Source organism: Danio rerio, chromosome 3, assembly GCF_052040795.2.
Source record: "Danio rerio strain M-AB ecotype USA chromosome 3, GRCz13ab, whole genome shotgun sequence".
In the NCBI taxonomy this organism is placed as follows: Eukaryota; Metazoa; Chordata; class Actinopteri; order Cypriniformes; family Danionidae; genus Danio; species Danio rerio.
In genome coordinates this window covers 18,010,001-18,037,500 of record NC_141023.1, presented here as the reverse complement: position 1 = coordinate 18,037,500, position 27,500 = coordinate 18,010,001, and the positions used below count along the sequence as shown (strand labels likewise).

Here is a 27,500-nt window from a genome sequence, read left to right as displayed (position 1 = left end):
ACAGAGGAATATATACTGAAAAATGCTGGAAAAAACAGCCATTGACTTTCATAATATTTTTATTGGTCCTACTATGGATGTCAGTGGGTGTTCTTTTCCCAACGTCTTCAACTTCTTTGTGTTCAACTGAAGAAAGAAATTCATAAAAGTTTAAAAACCACTTGAGAGTGAGTGAATGGTGAGAAAATAATAATTTCAGGTGAATTAAACCCACTTAAAGGTGACACTGTAAACTCTCATCGAACCAAAACTAATGATAAAATATGTATTTTTTGATCCAGATTAAAATAATCAAGAAACTGAACTACAAGTGTGAGCACACCTTAAATGCAGAGGAATTCGGACACAGCTCATGGTAATGACAATGACCTCAGCCATTTCAAGAGCACTCCGGCTGGCAGCAAAAGACAGTTGACTGGATGGAAAGCTCTCATAGAGATCCTTAACTGTGATTGTTGCTGAGCATTTCCATGTATGGAAACTTATTCACAGAACACCCAAAATAGGGGATCCACTTATTGAGTGCCAGGCACCAAAGCACTAAAGAAAGAAAGGGATTGAAAGAGAGAGAGAGAGAGAGAGCGGTGTGTGCCAGACTATAAGTGTAGCCTCCATTGCCCAACCGAGCGTCGCATTTATCCCACTATAAAGGGTCATGGAAGAGGATTGGACGAGGGCTGGAAGGGTATTAGAAAATGTTAAGAGGGGCCTACAGGCATTCTATCTCAGCTCAGTGGGAGCTCATTAAGTCCTGGTATCCTAATGAGCTGATATCAAAACTGTGTGCAATATGACAGGAGAATACAGTCTGAAGACGAGAGCATTCCAAACCATTGCTTTATTAAACCATTATCCACACAACAAGCCTTAAGAAAGAAATGCGATTACATCAATAAGTCATTTCCAATTCACCCCCTTAAAGCTGCAAAGCCTTTCGCATGCAGTCAGAATGCATCCATGTAATTTTCTCCCAACGCTGCGAGCCTCAACTTCCATTATTTTTCAATTATTACGCGATTGGTCAGATAAAATGTAGTGTCTGAGCTAATTTTCTGGTTGCACTTTAATCTGGTCTTCTATCAATTATGGAGACGCTTCTCTGTATGTCATTGTCATGCTCATCGCTGGTGGGAGTGCGGGTTCATCATAAAGTACCACAGCACGGCGTGCCGCTCCTCTACCCCCAGAGCGCATGAAGGGGGTTGGGATTGTCGGAGAAGGGGGAAGGGGCCAAAAACAGACAGCGGAGTTCCCCAGGGTGAAGAGGGATCCGACAGGACTGCGGTGGCTGACCTGTCAATACTATATCATGCACTGAAGCATGCTCTCGCTACCATCCATCTACCCTCATGGCTTTGGTTTAAAATACTGTCAGTAAAGATGTATAAAGTGGAAAGAGAGTTGAATATGTGCTTGAGTGGTGGGCATCTGCATTTTGATTTCGTATTAAAGGGATAGTTCACCTTAAAATGTACATTTGCAGTTAATTTACCTACTAATCTACTCCAAAGACCAATCCTTTATCTCCATTACAGAAACCATTCACACAGAATTAATTTTTCCATTCCAATTAACTACTTTTCCATTGTTTTTCTATGCAAACATGCAATTTATAGACATTGCGCTTGCATATCACATCTTTTGAAATGCCTCTCACATGAGTGCCGCATTTTTAAGATGCCATGTCATGTTAAAAGAATGTCAACTTTTACACTCGGCGCTGCTCATAATTGCCAGTTTCAAAGCAGTGGGCCAATCAGGAAAAAACTCAGAGGCGGGGCAAGCTTTGAAGGCTTCAGCAAGTTGGCATGACAAATATTTTTCCAATGATAACAAGGAAGAGGAGGTGCCTTTTTAAAAACATTCCTACGTTTTAAAACAATTCTGTTGTGGCTTTAGATGTCAAGATGTGTTTTGTGTGTGTATGGCGGCTACCCTGATAGCAAGCAGACTTTCACTAAATTAGGAAAATTTAATTTTTTTGAATTAAAAAATTTAAATGTTGAATTTTCATCAGGTTTGCACCCTCAAACTTGTTTATAAAGATAGAACAGATTGAAGGAAAGAGGCAGGGATATTAATAAGACAATGATTAACTGAGTGTCATTGAGAATTGATGATAAACCCTTGCTGTTAGGTCTGCAATACTGGGTAAGATCTCAATATATCGTCAAGACCCATCGGAAATGATTTTGGTTTCACCTGTATGTTTTTATTTATTTCAGTAGCTGCAGACTTGTATTTTATGAATCACCAAGGACCCAATTTTCAGCTAAAAACAATCTTTATTGTTCTACTGGAGAAAAAGTAAAATATATCACAGCCTATAGAATCAGTAAATTAAATCTGTTTTCATTTTCGGGTTAATCCATCCCTTTTAAGTTACCTCAAATCATTGTCATGCTCTTTTTAAGAGTAAGATTTTATCAGAAATGCTGACATTTGTAGGTTACTTGCTTGTACAGTGTACTCTAATTATTAAACTTGTACTGTGCAGGCATACATTTTAGAAGAACAACAACACTGCCTCAATGTTTGCCACAATATCAAAGTCTACCATTTCTTTTCTAAACATGATCTCCTCGACTCCTAACTGGACCAATCCACATTAATTTTCTATCTCACCTACAGCATGTCAATGATTGTCTCGATCGCACTTTGATTTCTCCTAAGGAATTTTGGTAGAAACCTCGAAGGCGAAGTTGACACATAAATAAAACATAACCGATATCCGCTGCAACCTCTGAGCAATAAAACGTTCCCCAGGGCTGTGTCATGCAAATCTAGACCCGTATATGTGTACAAGAGTGGAGCTGGCTTTTCCCCTCCTCTTCCACATCTCCCTCTCTCTCTCGAGAAAGAATCTCGGACTGTTTCCCTTGCATTTTAATTCTCATTTCCCTGCCAGCGGGGCTTAAGGAATCCTCCGTCCACCACAGCCTTGACAGCACACTATGCGCTCTCAGGGTCAATGCAGCTATTTCACGCCGCAACCTTGAGTTCTTGTGCCCTATAACCATTACGCCCATGTTACAGCATAGCACATTCACTTGGAAGAATGAAACCAATCACACACATAATAAAAAGACCATCGTGGATGTTCCTGGGAAGGGTGGGGAAGATGAAGCATATTAAAAAAAAGAATATCTCCCAACAAACGGAGATAGGATAAACGTACAATGCAATGCGGTTTAATATGGTGCTCCATCTATATGGAAATGCAGACGTGTAGGAATCTGCCAGGGAATGTTGAGTTGGCCACACTGGTGATTGGATGGGGGGGGTGTTTTGTTTCAAATCAAACTGTGATTTAAAAGATACAATCACGTGGAATTACAATGAAAACCATGGAATCCGGATTGGTCAAACAGAAATAGAATGTGTTCTTTAAGTATAGAATGTTTTTATTTAAAGATCACAAGTCCATTTTGGTTTATGGCATGCACACAAATATGAAGAATAAATATGCCTTGCTGTTTGCTAGGAGCTTGGCCTAGGTGACATTAAAGCCCTCCAAAACCTTAGATAGCTGACACATTTGTGGGCTTTTTTACTGTGCTTAACCTCTGGCTTTCATCATTTAAACCTTGGGTTTAACCTCAGGTAAAAGAAGATTTTCCACTTGTAATTTAAAAAAGGAATTAGCTCAGATTTTTACCTCAGGTTATGAAACTACTAAATCCCGCATTGTGGTGCCAAACATGTACAGCTGAAGAATGTTAGAATGTACAGCTAGATGTAATCAGGATGAGACTAAAACCATGTGAATTGAAGCGAAGAAGAGACTTTAAAGTTCATTCTGGAAAAATGTAAGTCACATGAGCAGAATTTGAAAATGTGCAAAATCAGGTTTTATATTAATGGAAGGTTCATGTGTGTACTGCAGGCTCACCGCCAGACTCGCACTCTTGTAACTTACACATTTTTAAATGAGTTTCTTTGTCCATTTGGCAAGAGTGAACTCAACCTTTCATCGTGTGAGAGGGTTAAATATGTCATTGCGTGTTCTACATGTAACAAACAAAAGTATAACAACAACAACATAAATATTTTTAGGTTAATCAAAGGTTTAGAAATGTACAGCACAGTGACAGTAACATCCCGTTTTTACTTACTAAGAACAATTGCTAGGTAAATTGTTTTAAAAAATCAGGTAAATTAGGAGAGATTTGATTTAAAATAACTAAATAAATAATAACTAAATTAATAAATAATTAATGTGTAAAGTCATTTTCCTAATCAAATAATTGCATGTAAAAATTTCCATTAAATTGGATTACAGTTTTAACCTACATGCAAAGAACAAAAAATTTTATGATCAAATCTGTCAGTCATAAATAAAACAAGTATAATTTTATGGTAATAAAGTAACTCAGTGAATGTTCATCAATTGACTTCTTTCAGTCTCATACATCATACCTAACTATTGAAAAAATATATAGCTCAAAGGGGCTAATATTTAGTTGTTAAAATGGCTTTTAAAAAAATTTAAACTGCTTTTTTTCTAGCTGAAATAAAATAACAAGACTTTCTCCAGAAGAAAAAATCAGATATACTATGAAAAATGTCCTTTCTCTGTTAAACATAATTTGGAAAAAATATCAAAAAGAAAAACAAATTCAAAGAGGGGCTGATAATTCTGACTTCAACTGTATATGTAACAATTTATATGAATTTATTTATGGATTTTGAATTGGAATTTTGAATTTTAACATAAACTTCTTGGCTTAAAAGATGCATATATATATATCAGTTCCACACAAACAAAGAGTATTATTAACCACAATTCAATTTTATATTTTAATAATTCAAAATTGTATCAATATGTTAATCTTGAAAATCTACAGAACAAACCATCATTATACAATAACTTGCCTAATTACCCTAACCTGCCTAGTTAGCCTAATTAACCTAGTTAAGCCTTTAAATGTCACTTTAAGCTGTATAGAAATGTCTTGAAAAATATCTAGTAAAATATTATTTACTATCATCATGGCAAAGATAAAATAAATCTGTTATTACAAGTGAGTTATTAAACTATTATGTTTTGAAATGTGTTGAAAAAACTTCTCTACATTAAATAGAAATTGGGGGAAAAAATAAACAGGGGGGCTAATAATCCAGGGGGGCTAATATTTCTGACTTTAACTGTACATTAACCTGAATGTGCATTTTTAAATCTTTCATTTAACATAGCATAAAACACTCACAGATAACATACAAATAGCATCTGATTACTACCTAAACGAAAAATCTCCTCCAAGAGCATATAAACGGAAGTCCAAATCTTGTTTTGGTTTCAAACAAACCTCATTTGATAATGTTATCGCATGTTATATTGACTGTAATTCCCACCGCACGCCTTGCACATTTGCTAGAGCACATCTGATGGTTATTTAAAGAGAAAGCCATGGATTTTTCATTCCCGTTGAAGATAATGGGAAATCAATAAGCTGGTGTTCAAGTCGTTCAGTGACTCCAGAACATCGTAGCAGCATGAAAGCAAATGTAAGGTATACTTTCTTTGAAATAGTTTTATAGTGATGTTTAATTAATTAGTGTGCTGCACAGATTTCCTGTATGCTAGATTCCTGCTAAATTGCAGTGGGGGTCACTGTAGCTGTCGGCTATAAATCAATACTGCGACTGAAGAAGTTTACAGGCACAGCTCAATTAAAGCACGAATGCCTCTGGAAAATGTGGATGGAGGTGTTTTCGGCTTGTTCCCACAATGAATTCCTTCTGCTGGCAGGCCTTTGACACCAGACTGCACAGCCGAGACGCCTGTATCTCCCCCTTTCCTTTTGATTCTCTGTGCATCTAACAAAACATATGTATTCCAGGGGATTTCAGTTTGTTCAAGAAGGTATGTTTGTTTGAGGCTGCATTTGATTTAATACAATGTGGCACATCTCTATGTACTGCACAGTTCTGCAACCACCCAAACGCAATACGAATGCAGCTCAGCCTGCAGTATTGATCCCACAGACATACCTTAAATTTTGTATTTTGACTTTATTATGCAGCCATAATTACATTAAATTGTACTGTAGGAGGAATATGAGGCATACAGTGCAAAAATTATATTTTCTATTAGTATTTTTGTCTCACTTTCAGCATGCATATCTAAAGTCATATCACACTTACAAACAGTGGCATGATATATAAAAGCTTGAACTAATTAAGATTTTTACAACACATTTCTAAACATAATAATTTTAATAAGTCATTTTTAAAAACTGATTTCTATTTATCTTTGCCATGATGACAGCACATAATATTTTGCTAGGAATTTTTGTTCAATTTTTTTATTGCGAAAAAACAAAAACTATTTCAGTACAAATAGTTACATATCATTATCTTGTTTTTTTGTGTGTGTTTTTTTTTTTTACAAAAGAGAAGAAGAAAAATAATCAAAAAGGGGGAGTAATAATAATAATAATAATAATAATAGTAATAAGGGAAAAAAGATAAATGGAACAAGAATAATAACAGTGAACAGAAAATGACAACCATCTGAATGCAGACATTCAACAATCACAATCAAATGTTCATATACATTGTCAATGTTGAAATTAAACTATAAAATAAATAAATTAAAAAGGACGGAGAGTGCATCTATTATTAAATGCAAGGCAAGACCTTAAGAGAGTAATTTAATAAAACACTATAAACCACTTAAAAAAAAAAATGTTTTCCCAGAGCATCTAATATTTTCCAACTTTAGAAAATGCATGGTCTCCTTACTGGTCAACTATATTCAATACATTGTCTAAAGTGTGTGAAGTACAGCTAAAGCCATGTGCGGAATTTGCTTTGGTTGGCATTCCACCTGACGAACTGAGTCTGACTCAAAGACAACAAAACATTATAGCCTTTGCATCTTTACTATCTCGCAGACAAATTTTATTGCACTGGAAATCTCTAAATCCACCTAAAGCATTACACTGGCTTCAAGATCTGATTTTATATTTAGACTCGGAAAAAATTAAAAATTCAATTAGAGGTTCTAGCAAATTCTCATATGTTTGGCAACCCTTATTATCATATTTCTCTGCTATAAGTGTACTTCCTGGGGAATAATGTGACTGTCTTGTATGTAATGCAATCTTTTTTCTGTAATCCTTTTGTCTTCTCTCTCTCTGTCCAGAACCTCAAGCTTCTTCTATGTTAACCTACCAAGATAGCACAGCATTTTCCCTGATCGTATCACCCATTACTGTTGTCACTCTATTTATCTATGTATTTATTTATTTTATTTTCTACTTTTACTTAAAAAAATAGCATTTTTGTTCTATTATATTTATATTGTTATTACTTTTTTTTTTACTATCTTTCTTTAGACAGTGTATTTAGAGTTTGTTGAAGTGGGTTTATATATATATATATATATATATATATATATATATATATATATATATATATATATATATATATAAAATCTCTGTATAAACAGTGGAATTTGTTCTTGCCATAAAAAGAAAAGGGAAAAAAAAGAAAATGCATGGTATCCACAAGCCATTGGGATGTAGGTGGGGCTTACTTGATTTCCAGTGAAGTAGAATATGACGCCTGGCTCATAATGAGGTAAAGGCCAAAATATCAAGTTTTTTAGAATTGAACTGGGACCAAATCGTTGGAACCCCAAAAATGGCAACAGCAGGGGATGAGTTTATATTTACCTGCAACACCTTAGACATAATTGTAAAATAATTAATCCAATAATTCTTTAACAGAGGGCACAAAAAGAACTTGAATTATAAAGACTTCAATTACACCTTGGTGCAAAATTTTAGCCTGATATTTGAGAAATAGATTTTATGAAATACTTTAAATTGTATCAGGCTAAGGCAAGCACAAATTGTACTGAAACGTATTCTCTGCAGCGTACCATGCCACCAGTCTTCTTGAAAATATAGTACCAATTTATTTTCCCAAGATTTTTTAATTTTAGTAAAAGATTTTAGAAATTTGTGATTTGTGTTGAGGGTTTAGTTGCAGTAACTCTTCCCATACCTGTAGCTTAGGCAGAGATGGGTAATCTGTGCTAGATATTTTTAAGATTATATTTAGCTCAATGTGCAATTTAAAGGCTTAACTAGGTGATTTAGGTAAACTAGGTAATTAAGTCATTGTATAATGATTGTTTGCTCTGTAGACAATCTGGCACAAACATTGCTTAAGGGGGCGAATAATATTGACCTTAAAATGGTTTTTAAAATTTAAACTGCTTTTATTCTAGCCATAATAAAACAAAAAAGACTTTCTCCAGAAGAAAAAATATTATACAATCTCAGAAATAAAGGTACGCGATCTGTGACTAGGGTGGTACCTATTCAAAAGGTACACATTTGTACTTGAAGGGTCCGTATTTGTACCTCGAAAGTAAATAATTAGTACCTACAAATTTTAGGATGAACACTTTTGTACTTTTTAGGTACTAATTTGTTCCCTTGGGGTATTTTAATATGGACCTTTTAGATACAAATCTGTACCTTTCGAAAAGGTAATACCCCAGTGACAGCTCACGTATGCTTTTATTTCTGAGAGTGTAGAAAATACTGTGAAAAATTCCTTGTTCTGTTAAACATCATTTGGGAAATATAAAAAAATGAGAGCTAAAATTTTGACTTCAACTGTATATACATAATTATCAATACCTGCTAAACTAACTTCGACTTGTCGTGGCATGTATAAATTGCTGCTTTCTGTTGAATCGAAGTGCTTCTATTATCCTCATTTGTTAGTCGCTTTGAATGCAAGCGTCTGCTAAATGAATAAATGCAAATGCAAATTTCCATTTTCAAGTTCTCCCTGGCACTGTTTCATCTTCCAGTGACACATCTTTCAACGTCAACACAATGCACATTATGAGTCTGCTATTGTATAAGACACACGCAGAGCAGCAGAATAAGGCACTGTTTACAAAAGCCTCAGCAGTGAGCTTTTCTTGCTCTTCCTGAAGCGGGAGGAGAGCTCATGCTGACGCAGGTACGACGCAGAGCGCTGGTACAAAGGCTTTGTTCTGACCTCTATCCCCTATAGTCCGTCACAGCAACAGACTCGCGAGTCCTTCAGTCCTCATGGTGCTCCTCTGAGCTCTGCGGCTCCTGGGCTTTCACAAATATCTGACACAAAAACAATCAACACGGCTCTGCTGAGCTCATGGAAATCTGTGCTCTAACACTCAATACACAAACAACAACACCACTTTGGCACATGATTGCCTTTAATCATTATCTTTTTCTATGTTATATAGACATATGAATGTGACGTTATTTACTGATGTAACCATATTTTCGTCACATCTATCTATCTATCTATCTATCTATCTATCTATCTATCTATCTATCTATCTATCTATCTATCTATCTATCTATCTATCTGTCTATCTGTCTATCTGTCTGTCTGTCTGTCTATTCATCCATCCATCCATCCATCCATCCATCCAGATAACCTAAATATATCAGTAGACTCCAAACATTATATTAATGTCCAAGTTATATTAATGTCCAAGTTTATTCAGATTATAGTAGTTTTTTTATGGATTACATAATTATATGGTTGAAAATTATTCAGATTTATTTATTCTCCCTAGTTTGTTCTTCTTCTTTAATTTTGTTCTGTTAAGACTTTACAATCAGGTCCCATTAGTTTATGCTAATTAATGTATTTACTAACATGAATAAACAAAAGTACAATACATTTATTACAGTATTTATTTATCTGTTTTGATGTTAATGAAAATCAAATCATTCATTCAAATTAACATTAACTTTATGTAGTAGTTTTATTCATTCTTAGTTCATATCACAGTTCATATGTTAGTTCATTTTTTTTTCTCAGTGGCTTTGGTGCATTTCTCACAACACTATTTACATTTGTCATTAGTGCACATCATAGTAGCAGTTTCTCATTCCTTCCAACGAATTGCAAATGCTTTTGGACATGCATCAATTGCTTTCATACAACTCTCTGCTGGTTTACAGAATTATCACTTGCTTATGTCATGTCAGTCAAAATGAGCTAAACTTGTGAATGCTAAATAGTCATTCCATATAAAACTAATAGTCCTCATTTCATTACTTGAGGCATTACATACAAAAATGTTGAACTAGTTGTGAAAATCTATCAAGCAAATTTTTATTAAAAAAAAATGTAATGAAAATGTCTTTTAAATTAAACAATTTGATGAATAATTTACTGACCTGTGTATGTTGTAGTTTTAGTTCCATTATGTACTGGAATATTGTTTACAGTTGTGCACAGCTTTAACCAAAATACAGTTTTTCTCAGTCGCTTTGGTGGGTTTCTCACAACACTAGTGCATTTCTGCACAACAGTTAATGCATTTCTCAAAACGATTAGTACAAACTGCAAAACCTAGATGATAACCTGCAAAAGCGTGTCACTTGCTCAAAATGGATAGTTCATTCCTCAAAAGCAAGTATTGATGTCAATCAAAGTGTCAGTATCATCAAAATAAAAAGTCCTGACACCATCGTTTATGAACAAGATAGTCAAATGGCTTTGTCATGTTTTCATTAGGACAGTTTACACTGTACATTTTTTTCAATGAAAAAAAGTCAGATTTTGGTGACACTTTTTAAAAATGCCCAAGACAGCACTATATACTATTTGCACAGCCATTTGAAAACTACAGTAAAGTTAGATATCACTGCATTTAGTGAGGTATTTGTGTACAAGACACTGAATCTGTATGTTTCACATTTTTACTGCATATGCTGTGAATGAATTAGAATTGCAAAGAGCATATGCAGTAAAAATGTGAAACATACATATTCAGTGTCTTGAACTCAGATACCTCACTAAATGCAGTGATGTCTAACTTTACTGTAGTTTTCAAATGGATGTGCAAATAGTATATAGTGCTGTCTTGGGCATTTTCAAAAAGTGTCACCAAAATCACTTTTTTTCTTTGGAAACTTTTTTGCATTGGAAAAAACTTACTTAGTAAACTGTCATGATGAAAGCATGACAAAGGCATTTGATTATCTTGTTCATAAACAATGGTGTCAGGACTTTTCATCTTGATGACACAGACACTTTCATTGACATCAATACTTGCTTTTGAGGAATGAGCTATCCATTTTGAGCAAGTGACACGCTTTTGCAGTTATCAACTTTTGCAGTTTGTACTAATTGTTTTGAGAAACACATTAACTGTTGTGCACACGTAAATAGTGTTGTGAGAAATGCACCAAAGCCACTGGTAAAAACTGTAACTTACATTAACTAATAGAACCTTTTTGTAAACATTTGCAGCAATTTTTCTTTCTACAAAAATCATACAATTTATTTCTGACTATCCCAGGGATGGTCAAACTCGGTCCTGGAGGGCAGGTGTCCTAGCACCAACCCTAATCAAACACACCTGCCTATAGATTTCCAGTGATCTTGAAGACACTGATTAGCATTTTCAGGTGTGTTTGATTAGTGTTGAAGCAAAACTCCCTCCATGACCGAGTTTGCCCATCGCTGGTCTATACTGATGGCACAGAAGGGCCATGTAAATGTATAAATGTTATGTAAATTAATACGCCATATATTTGAATGTTAAAACAGTTCTCAGTTATCAGTCAGACCATTCCTTTCACCAGTTGTTGGTTTTGGAGGTCTAAAGCTAATAGACAAAACTATTTCAAACTATTTTTAATATTTATGTTATTTTATATATTTTTTGGTCAGCTAGTAAAATAAAAATCTCAGGAGGACTCTTAAGATTGAAAGTGTCCATAATAAACGAGTTCAGTCTAAAATGTAATAGGAAACAAATCCAGAAGTACACAAAGGACATTACCTAAAATAGAAAGTAATAAATAATTTCATTATTTTATTAATTTCATTTAATTCAAATCTACTCTTTCAGAAGTTACAGATTTGTACCTTTAATGTGTTGGAATAGGCCTCCTGCACGGACAGAAATCCACAGATTTTAGCCCATTATTGAGTCTATTTATTTACTTGTGTAAATGTGTGTGAATTTATATTTTTTCAGTTTTAAAATTATTTTCAGTAATATTATTGACTAATATGAAAGTATTAATATTTGGGTTTGTTCACATTCGACCCAACATTAGATTAAAAGCACCCATCATTTTAAGAGTTCACTTTTCAGGTATAGCTTTAAGGTACATACAGTTGAGGTCAGAATTATTAGGCCACCTTTGAATTAAATTTTTTTTATAAAATTTTTTTTTTATTTCCCAAATTATGTATAATGGCAAGGAAATTTTCACAGTATGTCTGATAATATTTTTTCTTCTGGAGAAAGTCTTATTTGCTTTATTTTGGCTAGAATAAAATAGTTGTTGGCAATATTTTGGCTAGAATTTTTTTAAACACCATTTTAATAAGGACAACATTATTAGCCCCTTTAAGCTATTTTTGTACTGACTGTCTACAAAACAAACCATCATTATACAATAACTGTATAATGTATAACTATCATTATACAATAACTGTATAATTATACAATAACTTGCCTAATTACCCTAACTCGCTTAGTTAACCTAATTAACCTAGTTAAGCCTTTAAATGTCACTTTAAGCTGTATAGAAGTGTCTTGAAAAATATCTAGTCAAATTTTATTTACTGTCATCATGGCAAAGAAAAAATAAACCAGTTATTAGAAATGAGTTATTAAAATATTATGTTCAGAAATGTGTTAAAAAAATCTTCTCTTCGTTAAACAGAAATTGGGGAAAAAATAAACAGGGGGCTGATAATTTAGGGGGGCTAATAATTGTGACTTCAACTGTTTATGGACCTTTCAAATACAAACATGCACCCTTTGGCCTTTATTTATACCTTTATTTCAGTGTCTCTGTCTATCTATGCGGCTCATCAATCAATCAATCTACACATAAATATGATTATTTTTACAGATGTAACCATAATTCACACTGTCAAAATGCTGGGTTCCATGCAATTCTTTCACATTGTCCCAACACAAATTGATTGAGTTGAATTTATTGTTGTTGTTTTTTTGTTTTTTACAAATTTAGGTTGATTGAACATAAAACAATAAGGTTACCCTAAAGAAAAATCTCAAGAATTGTCTTGATTCAGCTTATTATAAATAAGTAGTTTGAACAAGCAGTGCTACAGCTGCAATCAGAATTATCACCATTACATTTTTTTCCTTTTTTTAAATATTTCACAAATAAGGTTTAACAGAGCAAGGAAATTTTCACAGTATGTCTGATAATATTTTTTCTTCTGAAGACAGTTTTATTTATTTTATTTTGGCTAGAGTAAAAGCCGTTTAAAATTTTTAAAACCCATTTTAAGGTCAAAATTATTAGCCCCTTCAAGCCCTTTTTAACAAACCATCGTTATACAGTAACTTGCCTAATTACTGCTGTGTAGTTGACCTAATCAACCTAGTTAAGCCTTTAAACGCCACTTTAAGTGTCTTGAAAAATATCTAGTCAAATATTATTTACTGTCATCATGGCAAAGATAAAAAAAAATAAGTTATTAGAAATGAGTTATTAAAACTATTATGTTTATAAAACAGAAAAACTCTGTTAAACAGAAATTGGGGAAAAAAATAAACAGGGGGGATATAATCCACTTCAACAATATATATACTGTCTATGTTTACATTTGTGGATTAAAAAGACCCCCTATTATTCTGCATTATAACATCAGACAGAAACTGTAGTAAAGTGATTAGCATGCGCCACTGTACAGCAGAAGCAAACAGAATTAATTTCTCCAATATTAGACATGGAGAAATATTAATATTGATCAAGACCAGCAAAACCGCTGGCCCAACCATTGATTCTATTTGATGCAGCAACTGTGAGCAGTCAATATGAAATTACAGTGTAATCTAAAAGTGAATGTGTTCGTGCTGAATCTTTCAGTCTTTATTATTTAGCTGAAATGCCGTCCTATTTTTGTGAATGTAAAAGTCACAGAGGTGTCGCTGATGATCTAGACCTCAGAAAACCCACTCAATGGAAAGAAAAACACAAATGCGGATCAAATAAGCGGGGCTCTTATTAAAATGCATAAGCAAATGAGATTTGGGAGGCTGCTGAAAGACGCTGCGTATAATCCACTTTTTTTTCCGACGCAGCATTGATGTGCTCAGCTGCCACCTCTGACTCATTAATATTCATTGATGATGCGAGAGGCGGATATAGTGATTACGAAGAGGTGAAGCCCACACAGAGAGCGAATGTGGTTGAAGACGTGGATGGACAATCATTATTTCTGTATATGGGAAATGAGTCACACACACTCCTGAACGTCATGAGTCACTGAACCAGCAGAAACTGATAAACTGCAGACAAAAACCACGACACGTTTCCAGAAGAGGCACTTGAGGCCTTCCTGGAGATGAACGTTCATTTACATTTATTCATTTTGCAGATGCTTTTTATCTAAAATTATTTTTTACAAATAAAGAAACACTGCATGCCTGAAACACTGCAGGGATATTGTCACAATTGAGACAGCAAAATGTGCAGTGGCTAATGTAATAAACCAATTCATAATTCTATTCCTGGGTGACACAGTGGCTCAGTGGTTAGCACTGTCGCCTCACAGCAAGAAGGTCACTGATTCGAGTCCCAGCTGGGACAGTTGGCATTTCTGTGTAGAGTTTGCATATTCTCCCTGTGTATGGGTTTCCTCTGGGTGCTCCGGTTTCCCCCACAGTCCAAACACATGTGCTATAGGTGAATTGAATAAACTAAATTGGCCCCAGTGTATGTGTGTGAATGAGTGAGTATGGATGTTTCCCAGTACTGGGTTGCAGCTGGAAGGGTATTCGCTGTGTAAAACATATGCTGGAGAAGTTGGCGGTTCATTCCACTATGGTGACCCCTGATGAATACAGAGTTAAAAAAAATTATTGAATAAATGTGTCTTTCGACATAAAAGTTTAAACCTGATAGTTAAATGATTATAATTATTCCAAAATGATTTTAAACTTTTACATTTTCATTAATTTGAAATTAATTTAAATGATGTGCCAAAGTAATTAAGATAAAAAACAGAAAATAAATATCACTAAATAAATAATTAAATAAAGTTATGTAATATGATAATAATAATAATAATTATAAAATAATAACAACAATAATAATGAAATAGTAAATTAATAATAAAATAATAATAATAAAAAATAAAAATATATTTTATATGTTATAAAATAATGGTATCATGTTTATGTTTGTATGAAGTAAAAATTAAAATGGAATTTATTTATTATATTATATTGCTGAATTTATGAACCTACTGTAAGAAAATGCTTACATAAAACTTTAAGGAATATTGAGTTTATTTATTTATTTTTCTTCTGTTTTAGTTCATAATTACTTTAAAAATAATTCTGTTGCGTTTTAGCATTTACTTTGAAACTTTTTTTAAAAACATTGCAATATAAAGTTGAAGTTACAATTATTAGCCCCCCTGAACTATTAGGCCCCCGTTTATTTTTTCCCCCAATTTCTTTTTAACGGAGAGAAAAAAAATTTTCAACACATTTCTAAACACAATAGTATTAAAAACTAATTTCTAATAAGTGATTTCTTTTATCTTTTCCACAATGACAGTAGATATTATTTTACTAGATATTCTCCAAGACACTTCTATAGAGCTTAAAGTGACATTTAAAGGCTTAACTAGATTAATTTGGGTAACTATCATTTGAGAAACATAAATTTAAAAAAATCAAAGCGGGGCTAATAATTTTTCAACTGTGGTTTATTATAAAATATCACATAATGCTGTAATGCACATAGTACTGTTAGTAGAAAAAAATAAAAGATAGATCAAGCTAAAGTAAATATTAGAAATGTTGCCCTAGCAACTACCTTTAATGAAACCTTTAATTAAGTAAGTTCCATCTATGCATGTAACATATGGTCACATTTACTAATTATTAGCCGAAGTACACCATTTATTCTACACAATTAAATAATAAATTACTTGTTATTTGGAAAGCATAATTAATGGTATCTTAAAATAAATGTTTATTATTTTACATATTTTAACTGAATCACTACACTATTAATTCTATACACTTTCTACATAGACATTACTTTCTATTTTTAAACGCATACATTTTACTTTATCTAAAAAATTTCTTTTAGTTAATGTATATTGACAGATTTAATATATTTTCCAATGTCTATTAAAGTCTATTACAGTTGTTCTCAGTCGCTTTGGTACATTTCTCACATCAAAAGTTAAATTGTCAGAACTACCTGTTCACAATCTTCCCATCATTGTGTCACTCTTCCCAAAAAATCAGTTTTTCATTTCTTTGAATAAGTTGCAAATCCTTTGGTTCATACATGCAAATGATTATGTGCAATTCTCTGCTGTTTCCTACAATATCAATCACTTATGTCAATTGAATCAAAATGTATTATAATGGATAATCCATGGTGTTCTGCTATTTGTATGAGTTGTTTTGAGAAGTTCACTTACAGTTTTGCAAATATCGAGGGTGATGTACCAAAGCAACTGAGACAAACTGTAAGCTATTGTGTGAAGAGGACAGTTTGAGTTACAGCTGTTCTGAAATACACATATGCTGTCTGTGTGAATGTAATGTACGTCTGTTTGTGATATGTACAGCATGCTCACTTACACAAACTTACATCAGTATGAAACAAATGCAAGAAGCAAGCCGCTGCCAAACAGCTGCATATGAGAGCCAGCTGTCCACACTGAACCCAATTTACAAACCACAGGTGCATCAATTTATGCAGGACCAAACTGACAATATAAACATGCTCAATATTTAAATTGGCCGTCAAATGGATCTGGACACTCAAACAAATGCTGCACTATAAGAAATGCTGGGTCATTCAACCCCAAATGGGTAAAACATGGACTTACCCAAACATTGGGTTAAATTTGGTCCTATTAATTTAATGTTCACACTTTACAATAAGGTTCATTAGTTAATGCCTTTACTTATATGAATTACTTTTGAATAGTACTTGTACAGCCTTAATCATTCATTCATTCACAATTCAACATTTACTAATGCATTATTAGCATCCAAATTCGTGCTTGTTAACATTAGTTAATGCACCGTGAATTAACATGAATAATGAACAACTGTATTTTCATTAACTAGTTAACTAACATAAACAAATACTGTTATAAATGTATTGTCCGTTGTTTGTTTATGTTAGTAAATGCAATAACTAATACAACCTTATTGTAAAGTATTACCAATTTAATTTAAAAAATTAAAGCAGTTGGGTTAGTCCCTATTAAACCCAGAATTGGGTTGAAATGACTTAGCATTTTTTAGTGTGTAAATAAATGTCTTAAATTATATATATAACATATTAAAAATTGAGACGAAAACACAACCTACTAAAATGTTTTTACAATTAGCAATACAAGTACATTTCACAAATAAATACACTACCTGACAAAAGTCTTGTCGTCTATTTAAAATTTAGTGACAACATAAAATAACTTGACTTCTAGTTGACCATTTGGTATCAGAGGTGGCTTATATGAAAGGCAAAGGCCTCTAGATTACATTGATTTTACTTAAAATATGATCATGCCTTGATTTTTAATTATTTCATTAGAACAGTAAGGTCTGACTTTACTTAGACAACATTCTTGTCCTTTAACAGAAATAACGTAGAATTTAAAGTCATGGTGTAGTCGAAAAAAAATAAATATTGTGTATGACTCCCATGAGCTTGGAGGACTGCATCTATACATCTCTGCACTGACTCAAATAACTTAAAGTCTTCTGGAATGGCAAAGAAAGCGTTCTTGCAGGACTCCCAGAGTTCATTAAGATTCTTTGGATTCACCTTCAGTGCCTCCTTCTCTATCTTACCCCTGACATGCTCAATAATGATTATGTCTGGTGACTGGGCTGGCCAATCCTGGAGCACCTTGACCTTCTTTGCCTTCAGGAACTTTAATGTGGAGGCTGAAGTATGAAAAGGAGTGCTATCCTACTGAAGAATTTGCCGTCCCCTGTGGTTTATAAAGTAATGGGCAGCACAAATGTCTTGATACCTCAGGCTGTTGATGTTGCTATCCACTCAGCAGATCTCTCGCACGCCCCATACTAAATATAACCCCAAACCATGATTTTTTCTTAACCAAACTTGACTGATTTCTGTGAGAATGTTGGGTCCATGCGGGTTCCAAAAGGTCTTCTGCAGTATTGTGATGATTGGGATGCAGTTCAACAGATGATTCACCAGAAAAATCTACCTTCTGACACTTTTCCAAATGATCAACTAAGTCAAGTTATTATTTGTTGCTCTTACAACTGGGATCGACAACTGGGATCGACGACGAGACTTTTGTCAGGTAGTGTACAAAGAAATGGCAAATAACACAATAAATAACATCAAAATACAAATAAGGTAAAATAATAAATACTGAAAGATAAATCAATATCTTCACTTATTGTTTGCAATATTTTTCTAAACTTGAACTTGAGATCAAAGTTATTATCCTTAATTAAAACTAAAAGCATTAAACATGGTGTTACTTGAAATAAACAAAACATTAAGAGAATCAAGAATAAGTCTTAAGCTAGTTGCCATGGTTACAGTTTTTAAATTTCATTTAATGAAATTCAATAAACACAGTCTGGTTACACATCCAAAATATATTATTTATTTTATCTCTATTTTTGGTTCAATTTGATGTAATAAACATGTACTTAATTAAATAAAAAATGTAATTACGTTTAATTTAAAATAAAGACAAATACTTAAAATAACACTGCTTCCACTATGCATCGTTAATCAAGTTCAACTGATTTAAATGCGTTAAGCAAGAACCAGAAAAAAAGGATCCTGCAGCACTTGTTTTTACTATTTCATAACTTAAAGCAATGACACTAGACATTCATCATAATTACGTGTTATCTAAATAGTTGGCATCGCTGTCATTTGTTTCCTGTTAACACAACATGAAGACTGTAAGCTACACGTGTCCTGATTCTACCCTTGAAAACACCCACCCCATAATCACACACACGCGCACAAGCACACACACGCACACACACGCACGCACACACACGCACGCACACACACGCACACGCACGCACACACACACACACACAGGCGCGCGCGCGCGCACACACACACACACACACAGGCATTCAGATGCTAATGATGCTTTAATCTGGGCTCTCTAATAGACCACCATGGCAACGCGGATACAGGACTAATGAGGGAGAGGTACAGGTTAATGGTAGCACACACACACACACACACAGACACACACACACAGACACACACACACACACACACACACACACACACATATATACACAGTAGCTGTAGCGAAATCTTTATCAACATCAAACCTCCTCTAACACACACATCGTGCATTAAATTCAGGTGTTGTTGAGCGACAGGTAAAGTGTTAAAAGAGCCGTCAGTCTCAGAGTATCATCGTGTGTTTGACACTACAGCAGGCTTGATGCTCATTTAAAAGCGAATTAAAGCATTAAAAACATTTGCCTAATACGTTATTTTAGCATGACTCTCTTTTTTCTGACTATTAGAACCTGTTTATTTTTTAATTCAGTGTCCTCCACTAATATTAATGCCTCTAGTAAATATGAGCAAAGAAAGCAGCCAAAAAAATTTCTTAAATGTTTAACCTTTTGATGTTTGGCTTAAAATATTTCGATATTAACCAAAATAACACACAGTTATGCATCATACAACACAGTGTGTATACATATTATTCATTCATTCATTTTATTTATCAGGGACTGCCTAAGTGAAATGAACCGTCAAATATACTGGCATATGTTTTACCCAGCGGATGCCCTTCCAGACGCAACCCAGTACTGGGAAACATCCATACACTCTCAAATTCACATACACACTAAGGCCAATTTTGTTTACCCAATTCACCTATACGCATATCTTCGGACTGTGGGGGAAACCAGAGCACCCGGTGAAAACCAATGTGAACACGGGGAGAACATGTAAACTCCACACAGAAATGCCAACTGGCCCAGCCGAGACTCAAACCAGCAACCTTCTTGCTATGAGGCGACAATGCTAACCATTGAGCCACAGTGCCGCCTTTAAATATATTATATTCATTATATTTTTCATATGAGGAATTGTGTAACTGTTTTTATTTATTTTTAACTTCCCAGATTAGGGAATTTGCTGTAAAAATTTCTAACAGCTGTTGTGAGTTGTATCTCTTTGCAATAATAAACTTAAATATAAAAAAGTAAGGTTTTATTTAGATGAATTGTTGGTCATTGGCTGGATGTTGGCCCAAATGGAGTACCTTTACTTGGACAAAGCAAAATTAAGACCCGTTTAAAACAATTCAAGCCCTACAACACAACATGTCAGTGAATTTAAGACTTTTTATGGCTTAAAATTTAGGTTGACATTTTAAGACCCAGCAGACACCCATTTTGAGACATGCTGTGTTTTGGTCTATTGAGAAATTATATTATATGTAATAATATATACAGATATTATATAAAGACGATGTACCTCTATTCTGTCTATATATAACATATGTATGGGAACTGTTGTGTTGGTCTGAGGTGAGTTTCTGAGGTGAGCTGAAATGTTTGGTCAAGGGTCATGTTGGTATTGCAGAGCGTGTGAACAGTTGAAAACGTGGCTCCAGTACTGCACAATGCTTGTTAGCGGTATAAAAAACCCTGCAATACCAGGTGTAAACATGAGACATACACACTCACGTGAGAACACTGCTGCGGTGCCGTTATCAGTGTGTCCTTGAGCCGAGAATGTGAAGTAAGGAGTGTTTCCCAGCTTTCTGACCTGTGCAACAGACAAACACACACCACGTGAAAACTAAAGTTCAATGAAGTTGAACTTAATCACTGCACAGCTTCATTGGTTCAAAAACGATAAAGTCAAGCAGAATCACACAATGTGGCAAAATAAGAAGTGATGCTTAAAAAAATTATACAATTACAATAATGAGACCAAGATATTAATCATACTGAGCTATTTTTGAAAATTTATTTTGCTAAAATGGATATTTGAATCCACAGTGTTTCTCATACATCTATGTTCCTGACATATTAATCATTATATGACTAATAAATATGTCTAATTGTTTACTAATTTTATTTATCTATTGGTGAAAAAAAAATGGGAAGCTCTCCTATCATGAATTTCTGAAAAGAGTGAAACATAAATTAGGTGTTTTTATCAAAACTAGATAAAAAATAGACTAAAAGGATTCAGAGAAATTAATAATACATTTGAAAATTAACATTAAAGGACACCTATGATAAAAATAAATCATCTTTTGTAAGCTGTTTGGACAGAACTGTGCATAGGTACAGTGTGTCCACAGTCAAATTGGGGTGATATAAACACATTTTTTTTATTTCCAAATGTTAAAATAGGATCCAAATCCCTCTTGTTTTGAGGCCCACCACAACGTATTGTAGAAGTGTGATTTCCCCAGCCACCGAATTGATTGACAGCCATGTATTAACATGTCTCCATAATAACGCGTATAATCATATCAACAGGACAGGACGTGCGCACAGCAACCAGGATTAAAAGATCTGTTCAGCTCTCTGTGATCATCAATCTTCATCAAATGTGATCAAGAATGAGTTTTACAAGTTTAAAATGTTTTGAAAACAGTGCATGTTTGTGATGAAGTACAGCGAATTTACCATCTTAACTTCATGTCGCATGTCAGTAAAATTATAAAAGAAGACGCTTTAATCCCGGTTTCTGGACGTTAAATCAAGTTTATTTTGTACATTAACATAATGGATACCCATACAGCAGTGGATATTAATGCGTATTCTGTCACATTTGCCTTGTAAAAACAGTGCAAAATTAAACGTGCGCCCTGTGTGTTAGCGTTAACTTTGTAACAACATTGTGTTAGACTCATCGCAGAAAGGCTTGAATTAATCCACAGCAAATAGTTCTTACTGTAGTTTTTCTAAAAAGCATTACATGAGATCTGCTTCATTTATGTCTGTCACTGTGCTGTTTATCTGACGCAGGCAGCCGGAGGTTTAAGGCACACTCCGACAAGCACGTGGGAACGGTAAGCGGGGAGAAATAGCATTAAAGGCACTGGCTACATTGTGTTCAGAGCAGAAAATATTCTGGTAGGTATAATAAATAATCTAATGGGTGTTTTGAGTTGAAACTTTATAGACACATTCTAGAGACACAAAAGACTTATATTAAATCTGAAAAAAAATGGTCAAACAAGTGCCCTTTAATATCAGATGTTATTACTTGACCAAATATAATAAGAAATATAAAAAAGTATTCTGGCGACGCAGCGGCACAGTAGGTAGAGCTGTCAACTCACAGCAAGAAGGTTGTTGGTTCGAGCCTCTGCCAGGTCAGTTGGCGTTTCTGTGTGGAGTTTGCTTATTCTCCCTGCGTTCGACTGGGTTTCCTCCGGGCACTCCGGTTTCCCCCACAGTCCAAAGATTTGTGGTACAAGTGAATAGGGTAGGCTAAATTGTCCGTAGTGTAGTGTGTGTGGATGTTTCCCAGAGATGGGTTGGAAGGAAGGCTGGAAGGGCATCCGCTGCATAAAAACGTGCTGGATAAGTTGGCGGTTAATTCTGCTGTGGCGACCCCAGATTAATAAAGGGAAAAGCCAAAAAGAAAATGATTGAATGAATGAAAAAGTAATCTTCGAATGCATTACTACACGTAATTTAAATTACTGATTTGGTTTTCTTTTATGTAACCTTCTATTTTGGTTCAAGTGGGCACTTTAATAAAAATAAAAAAAAAGTAGAATTTTTCTACATGAGGTGGCACAGTGGCTCTGTAAGCGCTGTCGCCTCATAGCAAGAAGGTCGCTGGTTCAAGTCTGGGCTGGGCCAGTTGGCATTTCTGCGTGGAGTTTGCATGTTCTCTCCATGTTGGTGTTTTTTCCCCCCATAGTCCAAAGGCATGCGGTACAGGTGAATTGAATAAACTAATATAAATATATATATATATATATATATATACACAGTTGAAGTCAAAATTATAAGCCCCCTTTGAATTTTTTTTAAAATATATTTCTTAAATCATGTTTAACAGAGCAAGAAATTTTTCACAGTATGTCTGATAATATTTTTTCTTCTGGATAATATATTTTCTTATTTTTCTTCATCTTATTTGTTTTATTTCGGCTAGAATAAAAGCAGTTTTACATTTTTTAACACCATTTTAAGGACAAAACTATTAGTGTAACGGGGAGACTGACACGGAGGGATCCATTTTGCAGTATTTATTAAGTCACACTTAAACATCAACACCTCGCACGGCTGTGCGAACATACAACATACAACTCAACGATGATTAGCAGATAACAGAGGCAGAGTGATTACCAGGCTTGTGTCAAGGGCAGGCAGCGTGATTCAGAGTCCGTGTTACAGGCTTTAGTCAGGGGCAGGCAGCGAGAATTAGAGTCCGTGTAAGCAGGCTTTGGTCAAGGGCAGGCAGAAGACAGAGCAGAGTCGAGAAACGGGCTGAAGTGGTAAACGGGAGATCAGGCAGGATAGAACGCTCAGAAATGCTGGCCGGGGCTAAACAAGACTTCGCAATGAAGTGTGTGTGTGAGCTGCTTATATCTGGTACGTGGGTCATTAGTGAGATGGAGAACAGGTGTGCTGGGATCAGAGTGAAATGGATGACGTAATGGTTAGAAGTCCGGAGATGGTGACCTCTGCTGGTCAGCGAGGGGAATGACTGGGACCGAGTCGGTGACAGAGCCCCCCCCCAACGAACGGCTCCTGAAGTGAGGCAATTCTCGACGCCGGGGTCTTCCACGGGGGCGAGGGGCCAGCATCTCCGGATGTTGTGAGCGGAACTCTTCCAGTAGTGTGGTGTCGAGGATGTCCTTGCGGTTAATCCAAGATCTCTCCTCCGGGCCGTACCCCTCCCAATCAACGAGATATTGGAGTTGTCCCCCCCGGCGTCTGGATCTCAGGATCTCGTGGATCTGGTAGGCCTCCTCACCATCGATCATGAGGGGCGGGGGACCCTGTTCACCGGCTGCCACCTCCCTATCTGCCTCGGCTGGACCAGCAGCAGGCTTGAGCAGAGAGACATGGAAAGTGGGGGAAATACGAAAATGATTAGGGAGTGTCAGTCTGAACGAAACAGGAGATATTTGTCTTTCAATCTGGAAAGGACCCACGTACCTGGGACTGAGCTTTTTGCAGGGCAGCTTGAGGCGTAAGTCGCGGGTGGAAAGCCATACCCATTGTCCTGGGGAATACATGGGACCAGGACGTCGGTGTCGATCGGCATGTTCCTTGAAACGCCGTACGGCGTGAGAGAGGTGAGTGTGAGCTGCGTTCCAGACCTCTTCGCAGGTTTTAAACCAGGTATCCACCGCAGGGAGTTCAGAGGTCTCGCCGGACCAGGGAAAGAGAGGAGGTTGGAAGCCCAGCACGCATTGAAATGGGGTTAATCCAGTAGATGCTTTTCTGAGGGAGTTCTGAGCATATTCTGCCCACATCAGAAATTTGGCCCATTCATTCTGGTTCGAATGGCAGTACGTGCGGAGAAATCTGCCGATTTCCTGGTTCAAGCGCTCTGTCTGCCCGTTGGATTGGGGATGATAGCCGGATGTTAGGCTCACATTAATTTGGAGATTTTTAAAGAATGCTGACCAGAGTCGGGATGTAAACTGGGGACCTCTATCCGACACGATGTCTTCGGGGAGACCGTAGTACCGGAACACACACTCGCAGAGTAATTCGGCCGTCTCCATGGCTGTAGGCAGTTTAGAGATGGGGATAAGGCGGCAGGATTTTGAGAATCGATCCACTACTGTGAGGATGGTGGTTTTGCCCTGAGATATGGGTAAATTGGTAATGAAGTCTATTGCGATGTGTGACCAGGGACGATGTGGCACCTCCAGGGGTTGGAGTAATCCAGCTGGACGGTGACGGGAGTGTTTGGACATCTGACAGGGTGAGCATTTATTGATGAAGTTAATGACATCTTGGTGTATGGATGACCACCAATAGCGGGATTGAATCAGTTGTACGGTGGCTGTGCTGCCTGGGTGACCGGAACTGGGGTGGTCATGTACCTCGGAGATGAGCCTTTCTCGAAGTGATGGGGGAACGAAGATTTTATTCTCTGGACAGGGCTGTGGAGATGGATTGGTTTCGGCGGCTTGAAGGATCTCCTGTTCAATATCCCACTGGATAGGAGCGACAATTAGAGGATCTTTGATTATGGGTTCATCATGGTATTCAGAGGTCTCATCGTCTGAGAGGCGGGACAGAGCATCTGCTTTGATGTTTTTTTGAGCCAGGAATATAGGTGACTTGGAAGTCAAATCGGGTGAAAAACAGTGCCCATCTTGCCTGTCTAGGGTTCAGACGTTTACAGGAACGGATATATTCTAGGTTTTTGTGATCGGTGATGACGATGAAAGGATGTTTTGCGCCCTCAAGCCAGTGTCTCCATTCTTCTAGCGCGGCTTTCATGGCGAGGAGCTCTCGGTTTCCCACATCGTAGTTCCGTTCAGCGGAGTTGAGCTTGCGAGAATAGAAGGCACAGAGATGGAGCTTCTTAGTAACGAGGGATCTTTGGGACAGGATGGCTCCAATTCCAGTGTTGGACGCGTCAATTTCGACTACAAAGGGTTGCTCGGGATCAGGATGACGCAGAATGGGTGCACTGGAGAAGCGAGTTTTTAGCTGAGTAGATGCTCGGACAGCGTCTGGGTTCCATTTAAGGCGAGCATTGTTGGCTTTTACCATGGCGGTCAGTGGAGCGGCGACTGAACTGAAGTTTCTTATGAAGCGCCTGTAGAAGTTAGCAAAGCCCAGAAATCGTTGTAGTTGTCTGATGGTCTCGGGTTGTGGCCATTGTGTCACGGAGTCGACCTTTTGCTGGTCCATGGCCACGCCTTCTGGACTGATGATGTAACCAAGGAATGAGATGCAGGTCTAGTGGAATTCGCACTTGGAGCTCTTTGCATACAGCTGGTTTTGAATGAGGCGTTTGAGCACTGCCCGGACGTGCTGTATATGCTCAGACAGCGAATTGGAGTAGACCAGGATATCGTCAATATACACTATGACCCACTTGTTGAGCATGTCTCTAAATACCTCATTTACGAATGCCTGGAACACGGAAGGACTGTTTGCTAGGCCGAAGGGCATAACGAGGTATTCGTAGTGGCCGTCGATTGTAGAGAACCCGGTTTTCCACTCGTCTCCCTGTCGTATGCGGATGAGGTTATATGCACTACGGAGGTCCAACTTAGTGAAATACTGGGCGGATCGAAGTTGCTCAAGGGCGGCTGGAACCAATGGCAATGGGTAGCGGTATTTAACTGTGATCTCATTTAAGCCTCGGTAATCAATGCATGGACGTAAGCTGCCATCCTTCTTTTTGACGAAGAAAAACCCTGCTAAAGCGGGTGAAGTAGATGGTCGAATAAAGCCCTTCTCTAGCTCCTCAGAAATGTAACTCTTCATAGCTTCAGTTTCAGGTTGTGAGAGAGGGAAAATGCGACCACGAGGGGGCGTGGTGCCGGGTAGCAGCTCGATGGCACAGTCATTTTCACGATGTGGAGGGAGCTTGGTAGCCTTCTGTTTATTAAATGCCTCAATTAAATCATGATAAGCATCAGGAACATGACGGAGTTCAGAGTCTTCGGTCTTGTTAATTGTGTTGATCTGGACAGGGGAAACAGGATGCAGACATTGGATAAAGCATTGATTGCTCCATTTTGTGATCTCACCAGTTCTCCAAGAGACTTGAGGGTCATGCTGTTGTAGCCATGGTAACCCAAGAATTACAGAGTGTTTAGGGGAGTTGATGGCAAGAAGGGAGATTTCTTCTTCATGGAGAGAGCCTGTTTGGAGTAAGATTGGCAGGGTCTGGAATTTTATACGTCCTTCTCCCAAAGGGCGCCCGTCTACAGCAGTGATGGCTATGGAGGAATCACAGGAGGTTAAAGGAATGGAGTGAGTGGTGGCAAACGTGTAATCAATAAAGTTACCAGCGGCTCCTGAATCGATCATGGCCATAGTCTCAATCTCATCTCCATTGCTTCTCAAAGTGACGGGCAGATTCACAACATTATTAGTGGTAGTGAACATAGTGGTTGCACTCACCGAGAGGGTTTTAGGGAGAGGGTTGTTGGGACATAAAACCTTCGTATGACCTGGAAGTCCGCAGTAAATGCACAGGTGATTTCTTCTCCGTCGTTCTCGCTCTTCTGGGTTCAGGCGGGTTCTACCCAATTGCATGGGTTCAGCGGAGGTTTCAGGGGATACAGGACTGGAAGTAATTGAGCATAGCGGATTGCGAGTGCGGAGGAGAGTGTCTAACCTTATGGAAAGTTCGATTAGTTGATCCAGTGTTTTTCCCTCGTCACGACATGCCATCTCTCGCTGCAATTCTGGTCTTAGAGCCTTTCTGTTGAGCGTGGTAAGCGGATCATCAGCCCAGCCAGTTTGCGCTGCCAAAGTGCGGAACTGCAGGGTG

General features: G+C 36.7%; 1 protein-coding gene across 3 annotated transcripts in view; it reads right to left on the bottom strand.

Annotated features, from left to right (window-relative positions):
• cbx8a (chromobox homolog 8a (Pc class homolog, Drosophila)) overlaps positions 1-27,500 on the bottom strand; it is a 70,601-nt gene that overhangs the window by 18,363 nt on the left and 24,738 nt on the right. For all 3 annotated transcript variants that reach the window (XM_087241917.1, XM_087241916.1, XM_087241918.1), the window contains one exon: positions 20,732-20,813. The gene's annotated coding sequence lies outside the window, so the exon portion shown is untranslated. The remainder of the gene's footprint in view (positions 1-20,731; positions 20,814-27,500) is intronic.